Source organism: Rattus rattus, chromosome 1 (genome assembly GCF_011064425.1).
Source record: "Rattus rattus isolate New Zealand chromosome 1, Rrattus_CSIRO_v1, whole genome shotgun sequence".
Taxonomy (NCBI): domain Eukaryota; kingdom Metazoa; phylum Chordata; class Mammalia; order Rodentia; family Muridae; genus Rattus; species Rattus rattus.
The window spans coordinates 189,045,840-189,062,947 of record NC_046154.1 but is presented as its reverse complement, the minus strand read 5'-3'; the positions used below and the strand labels follow the sequence as shown (position 1 = coordinate 189,062,947).

Genomic DNA, 17,108 nt, shown 5'->3' with positions numbered 1-17,108 from the left:
GATTCTTCCTGTTTTGCTGACTGACCCCTAACCATAAAATTATTCCATTGCTCATTTATAACTGTAATTCTGCTACTGTTATGAATTGTAATGTAAATAATATCTGATGTGTGACACTCCCCTCCCTGGGGTTGCTACCTTCAGACTGAGAACTGCTGGTGTAGGATGATGTCAGTCCCATTCCCAATTCTTTTTATGGGGATTTTTCTTTTCTTTTTTTTTTTTTTTTTTTTTTTTTTTTTTTTTTTTTTTTTTTTTTTGTTGGTTAGTTCTGTTGCTGTTGTTTTTTGTTTTTTTGAAATAGGAATTCTCTGTGTACCCCTGGCTGTCCTAGAACTCACTCTGTAGACCAGGCTGACCTCGAGCTCATAGATTCCCCTGCCTTTGGCTCCCGAGTGCTGGGATTGGTGATGCCGCCACCACCGGGGCACTATTGCCAATTCTTAATGTTATATGTTTTTTTTATTTATTTTTTTTATTTCCTGTTCATACTTTCACTTCATTTACATAGTTTGAAGCCCTTTAGGGAGACCAACACACTGGATCCCAAGGGTGGAATTGGCTTTGTCCATTCTCTGATTTTGTAGCAGGATGTCCAAGGCATAGCAATTTATAAACAACAACAAACAAGACATAGGTCTGGAGGCTGGGATTCCAAGGTAAAGGGCCCTTCTGCAGAGGGCTGAGGGCAAGAGAAGGTGAGAGAGAAGTTGGGAGGAGGGTGTCCAAACCTGGGCTCATTTTTTTTTTTTTAAATCAGGAACCTAATCTTCTAATAACTAACACACTCCCAAGAGAGTAACATGAATGACAAAAACAAACCTTCAGTAATTATCTCTTTTATAACTCCCTGGGTCCCTGGAACCCTCCTTACAACATCCAACACATCCCAAGCCAGTTGGGTCTTCTGTGAGAGAGTGTTGGGCTATCTTGGAACCTTTTTATGACCTACTCCATCAGCTGTAAAATCATAATGAGAAACTCACCATTGGCTGTGCCTCAAGCCAACAATATTTCAACAAAATTGCCATAATGATTCTTTAAATGTTGTTTTGCATGTCCAGCATTGTAGGGATATTTTTCATGGTCCTTTGCATGGTCTTGCAAGTTTATAATTTTATGTAAAAAGGTGAGATATTGAATAAGTTCTCTGAGCTCACATAGTAAATAAAGGGCAGGGCAGGGATTTAAGCCCAGTTTGGATCCAGTACCACATTCTTTCCACTATTAAATCCTTTCAACAATGGTTCTTTAATGTCAAACGGGAAGAACTTTAAAAAAAGAAAAAAGCTAGGTTCCTCTTAGCTCAGAGAACTAGAGCTCTGCCTTCTTGCAAACCTGTCTTCTAGAAACTGGAGCATTAGACCTACATCCTTCAGAGACCTCTGTATGTTGTGCTATTTAGCAATGAAGGCTTCTTAGCAGAGGAACCAGGCAGCAGGCTAGGTAGGCATCAGACAGGGAAATAGGGCCTCTACTGTGGGGGCAGAGGATACCATGGATGTAAACTCATTATAAAAGAATCAAATTCTGTCCGTCTCTGACTAAAGCCAGCAAGGCAACAGATGAACGCATTAGGCTAACACAAAAAATGCCCAAGTGTAATTGGGAGCATAGCTGGCTGGCCATATTTGTCTCGCCTCCTCTTTGGGCATAAGGATGCTATAAATTCTTTATGTAGAGCCAGAATTAGAGGACCATATGTTGTTTGGCCTCTGCCTTTATTTATGGAAGTTTCGGAAATTTATCGACTTGGTTTGAGATTAATTTAAATAGTTTATTGCTAAAGTTCTACTTGGCTTTTAAATTCTATAGTTCAACTACTAGTACCAAATATATATATATATATATATATATATATATATATATTGTTCATGTGTTTTTAGATAAGGACATATACTTACATGAATCTACCAAGGTTGTAAATCATGGAATTACTGTAAATAAGAAAGCAAATGGTGGTTCGGGCAGGGTGGCACACACACTTAATCCCAGTACTTGAGAAGCAGAAGCATGCAGATCTGTGTGAGTTCTAGGTCAGCCTGGTCTACATAGCAAGTTCTAGACCAGTCAGGGCTACACTGGGAGGTGAAGAAAGCCGTCAGTGCCCAGCCCCAGGATGATACTGCTGTGCATGCCAGACTGTCATTATCTATTCTGCCAGATCTAGACAATGGGTCTTCCACTTTAGCTACTGGTGACCTACTGTCTCTGATCATAATCAACTCTTTATGCTCTCACTTGCCCTCTAAGCTTATATCAGAGTAGGCCTAGATGAGAACAGGTTACATACGGAACTTAGGCTTCAAGGGAATCTTGAAAAATGTTTGCCTTTCCATCTAGTCTTGGAGTATAGAAGTTGTGTTTAAAGAGGGAATGGATGCTAAGAAAGCATGTGTGCAATGCCAAAAAAGAAGAAGCATGTACATTGTAGATAGATAAGACATGTTTTATTTAATGGTTAGGTCATACTTGGAGGAGTACATAGTTGGGAATTTCATTGCATGCACATGGTAAAGAGCAAAGTATGACAGCTACAATGTCATCAGGTAAGTTTATTAGAGCATCATTCATCATTGTATATGTGGTGCATCGTTAAATGAAAGAAATAAACATTGTTATGCGACCAATGATTATATATATACATACATACATATGCATGCCAGGGTAGATCACTTGCCTTCATGATTAAGGTTCCATATTCAACTTGCAAACCTGCAATTTAAGAAGTACAAAATGTCTGATTTTTTTTTTTAATTTTAGTAATGCTTTTCCCTTAATTAGAACACTTTGGGTGTTTTAGTTTTCCTGCTGCTTCTCAGCATTGGCTGCTTTTTTTTTTTTTTTTTTTTTTTTTACCAGAAATAAATACTGTTTGGTGCTGGAGCATTGGCTCTGGAGTTCAGAGTGTTGGCTGCCTTGCGGAGGACACAGTTCCCTCAGCACCCATACGCTGGTTCACAAGCATCTGTAACTCAAGTTCTAGAACCTTCTCTTCTGTTCTCTGTGGGTACCGGGCACGCACCTGGTGCACATACATGCATGCAGGTAAAATGCTCATTCACACAGACACATCTAAAATATTGAAAAATAGCACTTGCATAATTTCATAAATGAGTAATGCCTGGGATTCACCTACCTAGGATTTTATGTAGCATAAAGTCAATACCCTGCTTTTGAGCTTTGTAGACTGTCTTTAAGACATAAGGCACAGGATTAGTTGTTGAAAACAAATTTGAAGAGCATTTAAGACCGTTATTCCAACTCATGCCGTGTGCCGTGTTTGAGTACATTTTCTTAACGATGATTCTGAGCTAATAGAGTAATATTGGAGAGGGAGGGAAGTTTAAGGTGTAGAATTGACTTGTAATATTTCTCTTACTGCTCATATAGAAGCATGCCAATTTATCTAATGAAATAAAAAAAAAATCTGTGACATTGTGTTTCTGTTTTAAACGAGTGTGGTTAATTTGAATGGCGTATGATTTACAGGAAGTTTGCACTACCCTGTTCACAGCAAAGGAGAAACACAGTGAACGATGAAGCTGCAAAGGGAGTCCTTGATACCATGCTAAGGGTGTGAGATATGAGCCAGCATTGGTCCCTTTAGTTTCCTAAGTAGATGTCGAATTATCTTTCTAACCAGAAAGTGCTAAAATGTGTTTGGCATATTGTTTCAACTTTAAGCCTCAATTTAAACTTGGGAGAGCAGCTTATGAATTTTCTGAGCTTGTATATAATTAAAATTCATAAAACCTTGCTTCGATAATTTGATTTACTCAGGGCCACAGGAAACACAGCTGTTTATTTGGGTGTGAGGAGTAAAAGTTGTTTTTCTTTTAAGGATTCTCAATTTGGTTGAATCTAGGGGTTTTTTTGTTTTGTTTTGTTTTGTTTTGTTTTTTTCTCTCTTTTGAAACGTTATTGATTCTCATTATTATTATTAGTGAGGGAGTGTCCACACCACCAAGCACATGTAGTGGTCAGAAGTCAACTGCGTGGTGTCAGTGGTCTGTTTTACTTTGGTTCTGGGACCAAACTTGATTCTCCGGGATTGCATAGCAAGCACTTTTACCCCCTCAGCCACCTTGACCACCCAAATCTAGTCTTTTCCAAGTACTTGTTGTATAAGAGAGTCGGTTTTTTGGCTCTGAGAAACGTAGCCGTTAAGTGTTCTCTCTCCTTAGGAGTGTGTAGTTTATTTAGGAGAGCCAAGACAGTCACAGAAGACCATGGTGTAGAGTTTGAGGTTTGTCACAGCAGGGGAAAGGTTGCCCAGATAAACTGTTTGGTTTGCAGAGTGTGGGAAGGTAACATTATCCAAAAGTGAGCGGCCAGTAGAGCCATTGAGAAGCCATTTCCGTAACTGTGAGTTTAATCCCTTAGGAAGCCAGGAAGTGATATGGACGCAGTGGGAGAGCTACTTTGCCCAAGGAGTAAAGAAACTGGTGTTTATTCACTAACCCCTACCAGCTTTGGGTCTGGCTCTGTTCTGGGGAAAGCTAGCACACCTGCCTGCTGCCTGCCTGGTCCTCCCCAGCTTCGGGAAAATGTCTTCAGCCTAGGACAGATGGCTGCTGTTTGCCATCTCAGGGAGCCCTGAGAGCAAAGATGGCGGCTTAGGCGTGGGAATTTCCCAGGCACGCTTCTGAAAGAGATCGATTGCAGGGGGACATAGACATCTTGTCACTGCTTAGATGATGAACTGCTGCAAGTGAGCTTTAATGTGATAGGGACATCGCTAGTGAAGGGAGGAAGGTGCATCCCAATTGGAGAGAATGCTTAGTATGAAGACGGAGAGAAGCCCAACTCCAGGATATGCTAGTCAGTCTGATAGACCTTCTTAACTGTTAATTCTTCTATCGCTGCTTAATAGTTCATGGTGTTAGCTCACTCCTCGTTTAGATTTTCTCCTTCGTGTCAACCTCTAGGTTGTTTTCAAACTTACATTTAATCAGTAGACCTGTGTTTCACAAATACAAAGGTGAATAAGACTGATCAAATCCGCCCTTCTAGGGGAGACATTTTAGCAGGGAATGGGGCCTGTTAGGCCACAGAAGTTCCTAGTAGTTCTCTCCTGGCAAAACAGGCGGGTAAAACAGAAGGCAGCTGGGAGCTCCTGAAAGGCGGGACTTCTATTCTTCACATTGGAAACAACTACAGCTATCACACCATGCGGCACATAGAGGTTGCTGGGTAACATTTGTTAATTATGAGAAAGAAATCATAAAGTAGAATTCGAAAGATCGAATGGGACAACTTGAGATCAGGTCTCATAAAGGGTCATTTTGAGTGACACCACTTTTCCTTCGTAACTGTCCACGTATCCTGACAAATGAAGTTTATTTCTGTGATCATTTTTTTTTTCCTTGTGAGGGATTGATTTTAGGGTCAAGTGTCTCCATGGGATATGGTCAGTTCGATTTCAGTTAATATCAGAATGTATGGTGAAATTTCTCCTTTGAATTCTAGATGAAATGTTATTTCTTACTTGAGCTTATTTACTTTTTGTAATTTTGCTTGACACTTCTCCAGGATTCTGGCTGCATCTTCACGTTTCAGTAAGCAATTGCACCCATCATGTCTTATTTCAAGTTTTATCTCTTATTAAAACAGCTCATAGGCCATCTTCTATGCCTTGATGGGTGTATGCATTTGCTTATAGATCCAGTTTCCTGCCAAATTTGCGAGACTAACTCTAAAGTGTCTCTCCCAATTGTTGGACTCCTGTAACGCTAGCTAGCGCATGATCAGATCCTGAGCTGTAATGATGTGAGCCTCTTGGGTTCCTGGTCTGGAAATAGGCTGATCCCATCATGGTCTAGTATAACCAGAGGGAGGCTGAGGACAAAACAAGTTTCCTATACCACAACTGGAAGGATAGAGAAATGGTTAGCATGGGACCTGTGCAAGGATAACATACAGATCCCTGAATCATCCCCTAGTTTTCTTTTCTATTGAAATCATAATTTAGAAGGCATTGGTCTGGATGGTTTCTAAGGAGTTGATTTCCTGGATTTCCCTGTAGGAAGAGATGACCCTGTGGGTTGCCCACTGGAGCCCAGCAGCACTATATATAAATTTAGGACTGTTTGACTATTGGCAGGCTTTCTCTCTCTCTCTCTCTCTCTCTCTCTCTCTCTCTCTCTCTCTCTCTTTAAGATTTATTCATTTATTATATATAAGTACACTGTAGCTGTCTTTAGATACACCAGGAGAGGCCCCAGATCTCATTACAGATGGTTGTGAGCCACCATGTGGTTGCTGGGAATTGAACTCAGGACCTCTGGAAGAGCAGTCGGGGCTCTTAAGCACTGAGCTATGTCTCCAGCCCAACAGGCTTTCTCTTAATTTGATTCTTGGTGTGGCTCACCCTCTACTGCTAATTCACGGATGAACATTGGTATTTCTTAGATGAGTAGTTTAACATAGTAATTCTCAAAGTATGGCCCTGAGCCATGCAGTTTCTAAGTCACCCAAGAAACTTGAATCCTCGGGCCCCACACTTGCTTGAGTAGAACTGGAAGGTAACATTGCTTGCTGTTTTGTTTGGTTGGTTGGTTTGCTTTGTAATTCTGGGCATTGAACCTAGAGCCTTACCTAATGTTAAGTCAAAACTTTGGCTTTCTGGTTCAGAAATACCAGTCAGTGACTCTTGGCAGGTACAAGGGAAACACTGGAGCAAATATCTGAATCAAAGGTTTTTAGAGGCTGGCCTTGAGGGAGCATGAATGGTTACTACAGGGGAACAGTAAGCAGAAATCATCCCTGTGGGCATTCCAACTTGCTGGGAGAGCAGAAGACAGGAACATGAAACTTTGGTAGACTATCTTAGTCAGGCTTTCTATTGTTGTGAAGAGACCCCATGACCAAGGCAACTCTTATAAAGGAAAACGTTTAATTGGGGCTGGCTTACAGTTTCAGAGGTTTAGTCCATTATTATCATGGCAGGAAGCACGATGGGTACAAGCAGACATGTTGTTGGGGAAGGAGCTGGGAATTCTACATCTGGATTCACATGTAGCAGTGAGTTATGGCGCCTGGGCACCAAAGCCCACCCCCTAGGACTTATTTCCTTCAACAAGATCACACCTACTCCAATACACAAGGCCACACCTCCTAACGGCAGCACTCCCTACAGGCTAAGCATTCAAACATGTGAATCAGAGGGAGCTATTCCTAGTCTAACCATACAGACCCAGGCCAACAATGAACTATAGAGGTGTATTGAGAATTTAAGAAGATGAACGTGGCCAACATTAGTGGGACATAATACTAGACTTGAAAATGCTGCCTGTACTGAAAATCCAGAGGGCTACAGAGAGTCTCGGTATGCAGGGGAAATGGGTGAGCCTGGGAAAGGATGCATTCCAATGGAGCAAATAAAGCTTCTATGGAGGGTGGAGGGGTGGGGAGGGGTGAGAAGTGGGGGGTGGAGGGGTGGTGAGTGGGAGGTGGAGGGGTGAGGGATAGAGGGGTGAGGGGTGGGGAATAGTTTCATTCCCCACCAGCCAAACACGATGCATCATCCTTACTGAAGGCCTCAAATTTTTTCTGCTTGAGACCACATTTTGTCAATTTTTACACAACCGCAAGCATACAGGTACATAACATATGTACATAAGCCTAACACTTATTATTAACAAAAAAAACCTATTATTTAAAAATAATTCTTTAGTACACATATACTTTTTATTACAAGTTTGCACACCAACGCGATGGCTTGTTTGTTTTTGTATAAAGAACTAAATCTGGGATGAATAGTTGATATCATTAGGGGCTTATTCCATAGTTTTTAGAGTTGAGACCTGTCTTTATTCTCACCCAATTTTTCATAGCGCCCTTGTTCAGTCATGTGACCTCACATGGGATTATGACCGGCAATTTTAATACCTAGATGGAGCTCTGTTCTGATCCACGGAGCAATGGCAGAGTACTCAGAGGTAATGCTTTAGTAACGGGACAAAATTAGCTCTCAAAGTCTTTGCTAACCCCAAATAAACTTAAAATGAGCCAGTCTTGAAAGAATTAAATAATTTCCAAATAGCATGCCCACATCTCAGGACAAAGCTCAGGAATGCTGAGAGAAAATTCATAGTGATCGGGATCAAATAAAAATTTACTAGGAAAATAAAACCCATAACAATAAGATAAAAGTAAATAAATAGAAACAGGTCGACAGATAAGAGAAACCAGTAACAAGGGTGTTAGCGGTGATAGCCACTTCCCACTTGCTCATGTGACAGAAAAGGTAGAGGAAGGCTTTAGCATGCATGGGAAATACGAGGTAACCCGAAGGAAACTTGTAGAGTTGAAAAATCTAATGTCTGAGATGAAATATAATCTACTCGGTTCTGCAGGATGAAAGATTAAATAAAGATGTAGCAGCAGAAACCATCCAAATAAAATGCATGGGGAAAGGCCAGGAAAGATGGGTAGAGCTTTGGCGATCTACAGGACAGTTTTCATGACCTAATGTGTGCATGCAGAGTCCCTGGCAAAGAGGTCAGCAAGAGGATTAATAGACAACCGGAAGGAAATTCCCAAAAGGCGTGAAAACTAAATCGCCACGTTCTAAGAACAAAATCCATGGAAGGACACTAGGGAATATGAATTATTAACAATGAAAATTATTAAGCAGCAGCTGAAGAGGGGCTGGGGCAGTGGCTCAGAGCTTAAGAGCACTTGTTGCTCTTGCAGAAGACCCAGGATTTGTTCCTAGCACCCACATCACAGCTTACACCCATGCGTAACTCCAGTGCCCGGGGATGGGATGGCTCTTTCTGACCTCTGGGCAGGAGGCACACGCATGGTACACATACATAAAAATCACTCACACATACATAAAAATAAATAAATCCTTTGAAAAAGCAGTTGAACAGCAAATCACTGGAGTATGCACAGAGCAGTAAAGGGTAAGAATGGTGTCAAACATCTTGTTAGAAACACACTGCTGGGCAGTGGTGGCGCAGGCCTCCATTCCCAGCTCTCAGCAGGTAGAGGCATATGGATCTCTGAGTTGGAGGTCAGTCTGGTCTACACAGAAAAATCCTATATTGAAAAGAACCAAACAACAACAGCAAAAAAAAAAAAAAAAAAAAAAAAAAAAAAAAGAAAAAAAAGAAAGAAACAAAAGACGAAACAATTTAACAACGTTCATAATAGTTCATAATTACTGAAAGAAAAAAAAAGTGTCAACATAGATTTCAAAACCCAGCAGAAACCACTTCTAAATTGAAGGTGAAGTCTCACTTACATGAAAGCTGGGGGAAAAAACCCATCACAGAAGAACTGAAGTACAAGCAATGCACAGAAACAATTCCTTCTCACCAGATGAAAATGATCCAGGAGAAACCTGTGCTAACAAAAGGAGTTGGGTCTTGTTTATAGGGGGAAAAGGCAGATAAATGTAAAAAGATTGTGTAAACTATCCAGATACACGTGTAGCAGAGGATGGCCCTTGATCCTCTGGAGGATGCCCTAGCATAGGGGGATGCTAGAGTGGTGAGGAGGGAGTGGGTGAGTGGGGGGTGGGGGGAGAAACCTCATAGAGGCAAAGGGGAGGGGGGAGAGGGAGGATGGGATGGGGGGATTGTGGAAGGGTAACCCGGAAGGGAGATATAATTTGAAATGTAAATGACTAAAATGATTAATACAAATAAAATAAAGTAAAATAAAATAAATGGTTTCAAAGGTATTTAGGTAGTTTCACAAGACAGCTCTGAAAATGTATGTAACGTATTGTCTAGAGCATTTATAATATAACGTAAAATGTAAATATAAAGTGAGAGCATGACAATCAATTCAGAAAAGCCCCAAAGTGGGAGAAGAAAGGGTCTGTTAGAAGACTGTTGGGCTACTTATAGAATGATACATTGTCATTTAAGGTAGATTGTAGTAAGTTTAGGATAAAACCCAAAAGCAATCACCAACACCAAACAATACAAACAGTCTTAGCTAATAGGCCAACAAAAGGAGTAAAGAGAATCATAGAAATACCCACGTAATCCCTAAGAAGGCAGAAAATAAGGGAAAGGGATCAAAGAAGAGATGAGTCACACCAAAAACAGATAGGGGAGATGAGGTTGTGTAAATCGGGTCGCTTGGGCAGCAGCCTGAACTCTTACGAAAGTCAACAAGTTGGCTTTGATCTCCTCTCTGCATCAAATTTCTCTCCCAAAGATGAAGAGCAGAGGATTAGAAACTTGCATTAACCATGGTTGCAACAGCAAAATGCCTCTGGCAGTGATTTCTTTTCTGATGTAAGCATTTCACGGAAAGATGCTAAGCAGGTTCAGCCAAGAGACGCGCGCAGAGCGCGTACTTAATTCTGGTTGCTATAGCAGAACCACCCAGGCTGGCTTCAAAAGGGAAATGCTTTCCCTCTGTCCTCTTGAGGTTCTGAGACTCTGTAGACCTTCTGGCCTCCTCATTGCTCTGTACGGTAATGCCTGCTCTTTGGCAGTCTACCACTTGGGGATTATCCCTAAGGAGCCTTCACTGTGCAGCACCACGTGGGATTCTGAATCCATCCATTTCTCTTTAGTTCTTGACTTCCTTCAGTCGCAGGGTCTTATCTAATGTTCCGTCTGCTTCACGAAAGTTTTATCTTTCCCTGTCTTTCTCATTTACTCCATTCCTGTTTGCTCTTTGCATCGCCTTTTGTTGATGTCAAGAGGTCAAATAAGGCCTTGCACGGCACAGGCTAGGCAGGCTCGACCACTAACAGGCTGGATCCCAGCCCCCTCGACAGCCTTGTAATTCAAATCCTGCCACTGCCCAGCGCGTAGCTTCATGGCGATCCCAGATTTTTATCACACCCTGAAACTACAGAGTGTGTAGCATGATTGGATGGCAGAGGTCAAGGCAAAGACATTTCTGAGTGTTTACTGCCCTCACAGATTAAAACAGTCTTCTGCCTCCAAGTCGCTCCTAGGGCAAAACTGGTGGACTTCATTATGTAGATTGGGTAAACCAATGAAGGGAAACTTGAGATACAGGAAAGCTTAGAAACCAGAGAGGAAAGTCCAAGGCTGAGAGAGAAATGGAACCAGTGGGAGCTGAGGTACCATAAGTAGGGGGCAGAGACTGCAGGGAGGAGAGCCAGGGCTGGGATGTGGACGCAGCTTGGAGTAGGAAAACTACAGAATGTGTAGGATGTTGAGAGCAAGGGAAAAGGGATGTGGACAGGGGATGTGTCTCTAGGCCACTGAATCCCCTTGGATAGTCTTTTGAGAGGCACCAGGAAGGACAGAAATGAGCTCAGTAGAATTTTGGTTGTACTTTGCCCAGACAACTACTAATGTGTTTGGTGGCCGATATCCATTTCTGTTCTCTTTATAAGATATCTCCATCTCTTCTAGAGACTGACCCAACTTGCCATTGGCTCTAACCCAGAACCAGTGAGGAGCATATGACTTAGGCCTGTCCAGTCAGAGAACCACATTCTGCTGGCTAGGAGTAGCTGAGAAGTGTGTGTGTGCGTGTGTGTGTGTGTGTGTGTGTGTGTGTGTGTGTGTGTGTGTGTGTGTGAAGAGGGAGAGAGAGAGAGAGAGAGAGAGAGAGAGAGAGAGAGAGAGAGAGAGAGAGAGAGAGAGAGAGAGAGAGATTTTGAACTAATGAGGTATATTCAAAGCAGTTGAGGGAGTATTTCTGATTTTTAGAATCTGTCCATGATAATAAACACAAAGGAAGGTAAGCAGGGAAAAATTCTGAGAAGCCAGGTCTCTCATGACTTGATACTATACCGCCTTAGGCTGCTGCTGATCCTTGGCTTTTAAACTAGATGAGTCAACTGCCACCATCCCCCACCCCCCAACAGTAAGTGTGAGCAGTCTAATGACATTTGCCTTACATTTCTGTCACCTATGATAATGACATGTCCTCACAATAATTAGTCATATGTCATGAGGACAAGAAGTGTACCTTTTCGTGTTCTCTACTATATCCCCCACCACTTATACTTTTCATTAAATACATCGTAATCTGTTAAATAAAGGCATCATGTTGTGCCTAAACGACTCTTCTCCAAGTCTCTGGATTTCTCTGAGAAGAAAATATCCCTAAAAGACCTAGGGAAAAGGGGTTGGGGATTTAGCTCAGTGGTAGAGCGCTTGCCTAGGAAGCACAAGGCCCTGGGTTCGGTCCCCAGCTCCGAAAAAAAGAACAAAAAAAAAAAAAAAAAAAAAAAAAACCTAGGGAAAAAGCAGATGATATCTCAGTAGTGGATTCCTAAGTTTGTATGATCCTGGAAGGCTGTCGTTTTCCTAGCCTGAAGACTCGCAGTTTGAGAATACAGTCCATTATGGTAGGAAAGTCATGGCTGTCAGAGCTTGAGAGGATTGGTCACATTGTGTTCACAATCAATGTGGTGGTTTGAATATGCTTGGCCCACAGGGAGTGAGTGGTACGGTTAGGAGGTGTGGCCTTGTTGGAGGAAGTGTGTCACTGAGAGGTGGGATTTTGAGGTTAGCTCAGGCTCCGCCCATTGTGGAAGAGTCAGTGTCTTCTGGCTGCCTTCTGATCAAGAGGTAGAACTCCCAGCTCCTCTGGTTCCCCATATGCCTGGACACTGCCATGTTTTCCACCATGATGATAATGGACTGAACCTCTGAAACTGTGAGCCTTGGTCATCGCGTCTCTTGACAGCAATGAAAACCCTAACTAAGTCAGGAAGAGGTCATGGATGCTGGCGTTTAGCTCATCTTCTCCTCCTTTTTATAGAGCCTAGGTCTCCAGCCCCTATAGAGTGGTGCTGCCATTTAGGGTAGGTCCTCTCACCCCGGTTAACCTAATGTGTGCAATGCCAAGAGACTTACCTCAAACTGATTCCGGAGTGTGTCAAGTTGACAATATAAACCATCAGAGACTTCTTTTTTAAGGGTGAGTGTTCAACCTATTATAATGTAGCCTGTACATTTCCAGTATCTGGAGAATAAATACCGTGGGATTTACAAAGCCTGAGGAATGGGTTCCTGATAGTAGGCAGAGCATCCCTCTTCTCTAAGCAGCTCAGCCAAAACAAAGCAAAGCCTGGGGGCTGGGAGGTGGGGGTGGGAGAGCAAACAGGGAACAAAACAGCTCACCTTTGCCAATTTGTAATTTTGTAATTTCTTCTATGTCTCATCCTGTGGTCCTTTCTTTTCAAAATGATTGGCTAAGTTCACAGTGTTGAGCAGTGCCCTGCACAGAGAGCTCATATTTCATAGGTTGAGTTTATCAGTTAAAGCACTGTGCTGTCGGAGGATATGCTTAGTTCCTGGTGTACTGAGCTTAGTAAACAACTCCTCTAAATTCTAATCTGGACCCTTTTATCTTTTTTTCTCTGCCTCCTCTTCCTCCCCTTCTTCTTTCTCCTTACTGATAAGACTAAGTGGACAGGATAAGATGTGTACTTCACAAACAGGGTACCCAGACAGTCCACAGTTATCTGAAATATGACAACCTTCTTAACATTAAAGCACCAGCTAGCAAAATTTTAGCTTTATATGCCAACACTAATGGTTATTCCCACAACTCATACACAGGAAATACTGTTTCTTCGGGCAAATTTTGCAAATTTCCAAGGAATAACCTTGTTCAAGCTGTTTTATCATCAACCAATATTTCAAAGTATGTGCCCATGAAAGAGAGGAATTAGCTACTCAATTACTGTGTTCGAGTGGTTTCTCATCCTGACTTTGACCATGCATATTTAGGTAAACGGAGGACCAAGTATGTGGAGATTTCCCAGATGCCACTGCACTAGACCCTCCCCTGAAAACTGAGATGCTGTCTCTCCTACTATCGGAAGGTGCGATTCAGGTTTCTTCTTGGATCTGACACCTGTGACTGCTGGAGTTGACCCTGTGTGACCTCATAGGTCATGTCATATAGGGGAAGTACCTTGCACTTAGGGATTTTGGATCCAGGGTCTTCAAATCCGCCACGCTGTAAGAACAGATACAGGGATGTAGGTAGACATTTCACACCACAGCTTTGGCAGAGCTTCTAGTGAGCACTCAGAATCAATGGGATGTGAGCAAGAGTGAGTCGACGCGCTTCTAGCAGCACCAATCAAACTGGCTGTGAGAGAAAGCTCAAGCGCGATTGCTCAGCTAAATGAAGGACGTCCCAGAATTTGAGGAGCTGGTAATTGTGCTGGATGGTTTTAAGTCAATTTAAGATGAGCTCGCATCATTAGAGAGGAGGGAGCCTCAAATGACGAAAAGCCTCCAAAAGATCGGGCAAGCCTGTAGGGTATTTTCTTAGCGACTGATGTGGGAAGACTGCGGCGGCGGCGTAGTGAGTGGTGCAGCCCTTGGGCTGGGAGGTCCTGGATTCTCTAGGAAAGCCGGCTGAACAAGCTAAAAGGAGCAACACCCGGGTGGAGGTATTGTCTTTTACTGTTTCTATTGTGTTTTACTGGCTTGGGAGATCTGGAGTCTGTACACAGCCGCTGGCCCTCAAGTTAATTCTGATTGGTGAATAAAGATCTTGGTAGCCAATAGCTGGGCTGAAGAGATATAGGTGGGGTTGAGTTTTCGAGCATTTAGGGAAGAGAGAAGAGAAACCTGGAAGAGGAAAGGAAGAAGGAGAAATAGCCCAGAATGAAGAAGAATTTAAAGAGAGGGGAGAGAGGGGAAGAGCTCTTTCATGGGGTAGAAATAAAGAAAATGTGGCCCAGATGAAACATAGAAAATAGTAATAATTCGGGGTTCTAACAGCATGGAGGGTAGGCAGCTGCCCAGCTATTGCGCTGCCTAAGGTTTATTTAAAAATATAAAGGCTGTGTGTGTTTTTCATCAGGAACATAAATGGTCAAAGGCAGTGCAGAAACCTCATGCTGGGATTTTCTTTTAAATTTATGTTACAACATAGGGCAACCTAAAGTCAGACAAAAACTCACCTTTAAAATTAACTTGATGGCTCAGTGGTTAAGAGCACTGACTGCTCTTCCAAAGGTCCTGAGTTCAATTCCCAGCAACCACATGGTGGCTCACAGCCATCTGTATTGGGATCTGATGCCCTCTTCTGGTGTGTCTGAAGATAGCAATGGTGTACTCATATAAATAAAATAAGTCTTAAAAAAATTAACTTGAGATCCCCGAATGGAAAACACACACCATCCCTTTAAGATTATGAGGCCACTGTCCCTTTAAGATTAGAGGCAGGGAGAATGGCTTTCTTACCCAAGCCACAAGGTTTCTCCCAAAGTCACAAGAGGTTCAGGACTAGAACAAAATACATACTGAGTTGGCATGTCTAATTCTGGGGTTCATGGCTTAACCAAGAACACAGCTGCACCCCCAAGCTGACTCAGGCATGCTGGGGGTCAGGATCACAATCCACCTACAGCCTTTTCAAATGCTTCTAAGCTGCCATGTTACGCTGAGGATGCTGGGAAATAAGGCTGGCTATGCGGAGAGGAGGGCGAATCAAAGGAAGGATCAAAAAATTAATGGAAATTTAAGAAGCCATTGCAATTGTAAGCAACTGAGTTCTTTGGGCATAGGTTCCGCAGGAATTCTGGGAGTCTTGTCTGACATTTGACACATTGATCGCCTGAGAATAGTCTATACAGCAAATAGAAGGGAATTTAATTGGGGTTGGGGATTTAGCTCAGTGGTAGAGCGCTTGCCTAGGAAGCGCAAGGCCCTGGGTTCGGTCCCCAGCTCCGAAAAAAAAAAAAAAAAAAAAAAAAGAAGGGAATTTAATTGACGTTAAATACATAGGAAAGGATATTGATTCAATTAATATAAAGAGAAACAATATAAAGAGAATACAATTATATATTCCACAGAGATATTAATCTCCATAGAAGGGAGGAATCAATAAAAAATTGCTTTAATTATTTTTAGGATAGAAGGGAAAAATAATGGCAATTGCTTTTAAGTGTTTTTCAGTATGCATGGGTGAATAAATAAATTCAGGCCCTTTGATCTCAGTATGGGAGACAATGACATAGACACAGTTACAGTTAGGTTTCTTGTCTGATGCCAACCTAGTCTATAAACAAATCTGGGTCAGCTCAGGCCACACAGAGAAACCTATCTCAATAAATTATAATAATTGTTTTTAGATGATTTTAAAGAGATATTAGTCTCCATAGAAGGGAGGAATAAATGAAAATCGCCTTGCTTCCAAATGTTAAGTAATAATTGTTTTAATTATCAAAATGAAGGTGGTTATAAGTTTGGTGATACTAATGATATTACAAATCCTCTGGGGGAGAGGTCAAACTGTTAGAACAGACCTGAAGAAAAAGAGAGGCTGCCAAATTGAATCAATCTACATTTTTTGATTGTTTGGGTTGCCGGACCAAGGACATGCTATTTTTAGAGAGAGGCTCTATATTTGTGTTAACAGAAAAGGAATAAAGACTCTGGACGTCTTCCAAAGTAATAGGGATCAAACATGGTAGAGGAAGACCCCCTGAAGATCTTGGCTGCAGAGAGGAAAAGAAACTTGAAGACCAAATAGGACATGTCACATGATTTGCTAATCCCTCTACATGGGAACAGCCCTGAAACTGGCTTAGACATAAAAACGTCTCTAGCCAAATCATCAGCTAAAATCAGCCAATAAATCTTGTTGGTTACAGAATCCTCAAAATTCATCATGCTGTCCTTTCATATGGCATGAATGAAGATTTATTACAATTAGGTTATTGATCAAATTAACTCAAAAGACTATAAAAAAGACTATTGTCTTTCACCTGCTCAAAGTAAGAACAAAAATTCATCCCAAACTGATCTGTGCCCTTTGCACAACCCACACAAATATCTTTATAGAACTAAATACTGGTTGTAAGGTTCATACATTACAGAATGAAACGCCAAGAATGCAATCTGACAAGACTCGCCCTCGGAGATGCTGGGATGACCTGCTACCTGTTCCAGCTCCCTGCCTGATCCTGCCTCAAGCGATGCTGTTTCCAGAGACATGCTTCCAAAACTGCTTCAGGAATGGCTGTTACTCCCCAGTGACTTCAGTTCATCTGGCCTTTCAGATGGTTCCACTCGGGACTTCAGTTAAGCCCTGAACTTTCTCAGAGACAGGACAACAAATACTACAGGTAGCTTTCTAAAGACAAACCATTTTTTTTCTATTTTTATCCCTCCCTCCCC

At 42.0% G+C, this 17,108-nt stretch overlaps 1 non-coding gene across 1 annotated transcript; it reads left to right on the top strand.

Moving 5' to 3' along the window:
* The first annotated feature begins 5,845 nt into the window (after positions 1-5,845).
* Positions 5,846-5,949, top strand: LOC116890404. The gene has a single exon (XR_004386606.1). It is a non-coding gene; the product is annotated as a U6 spliceosomal RNA (small nuclear RNA).
* Positions 5,950-17,108: the final 11,159 nt, after the last annotated feature.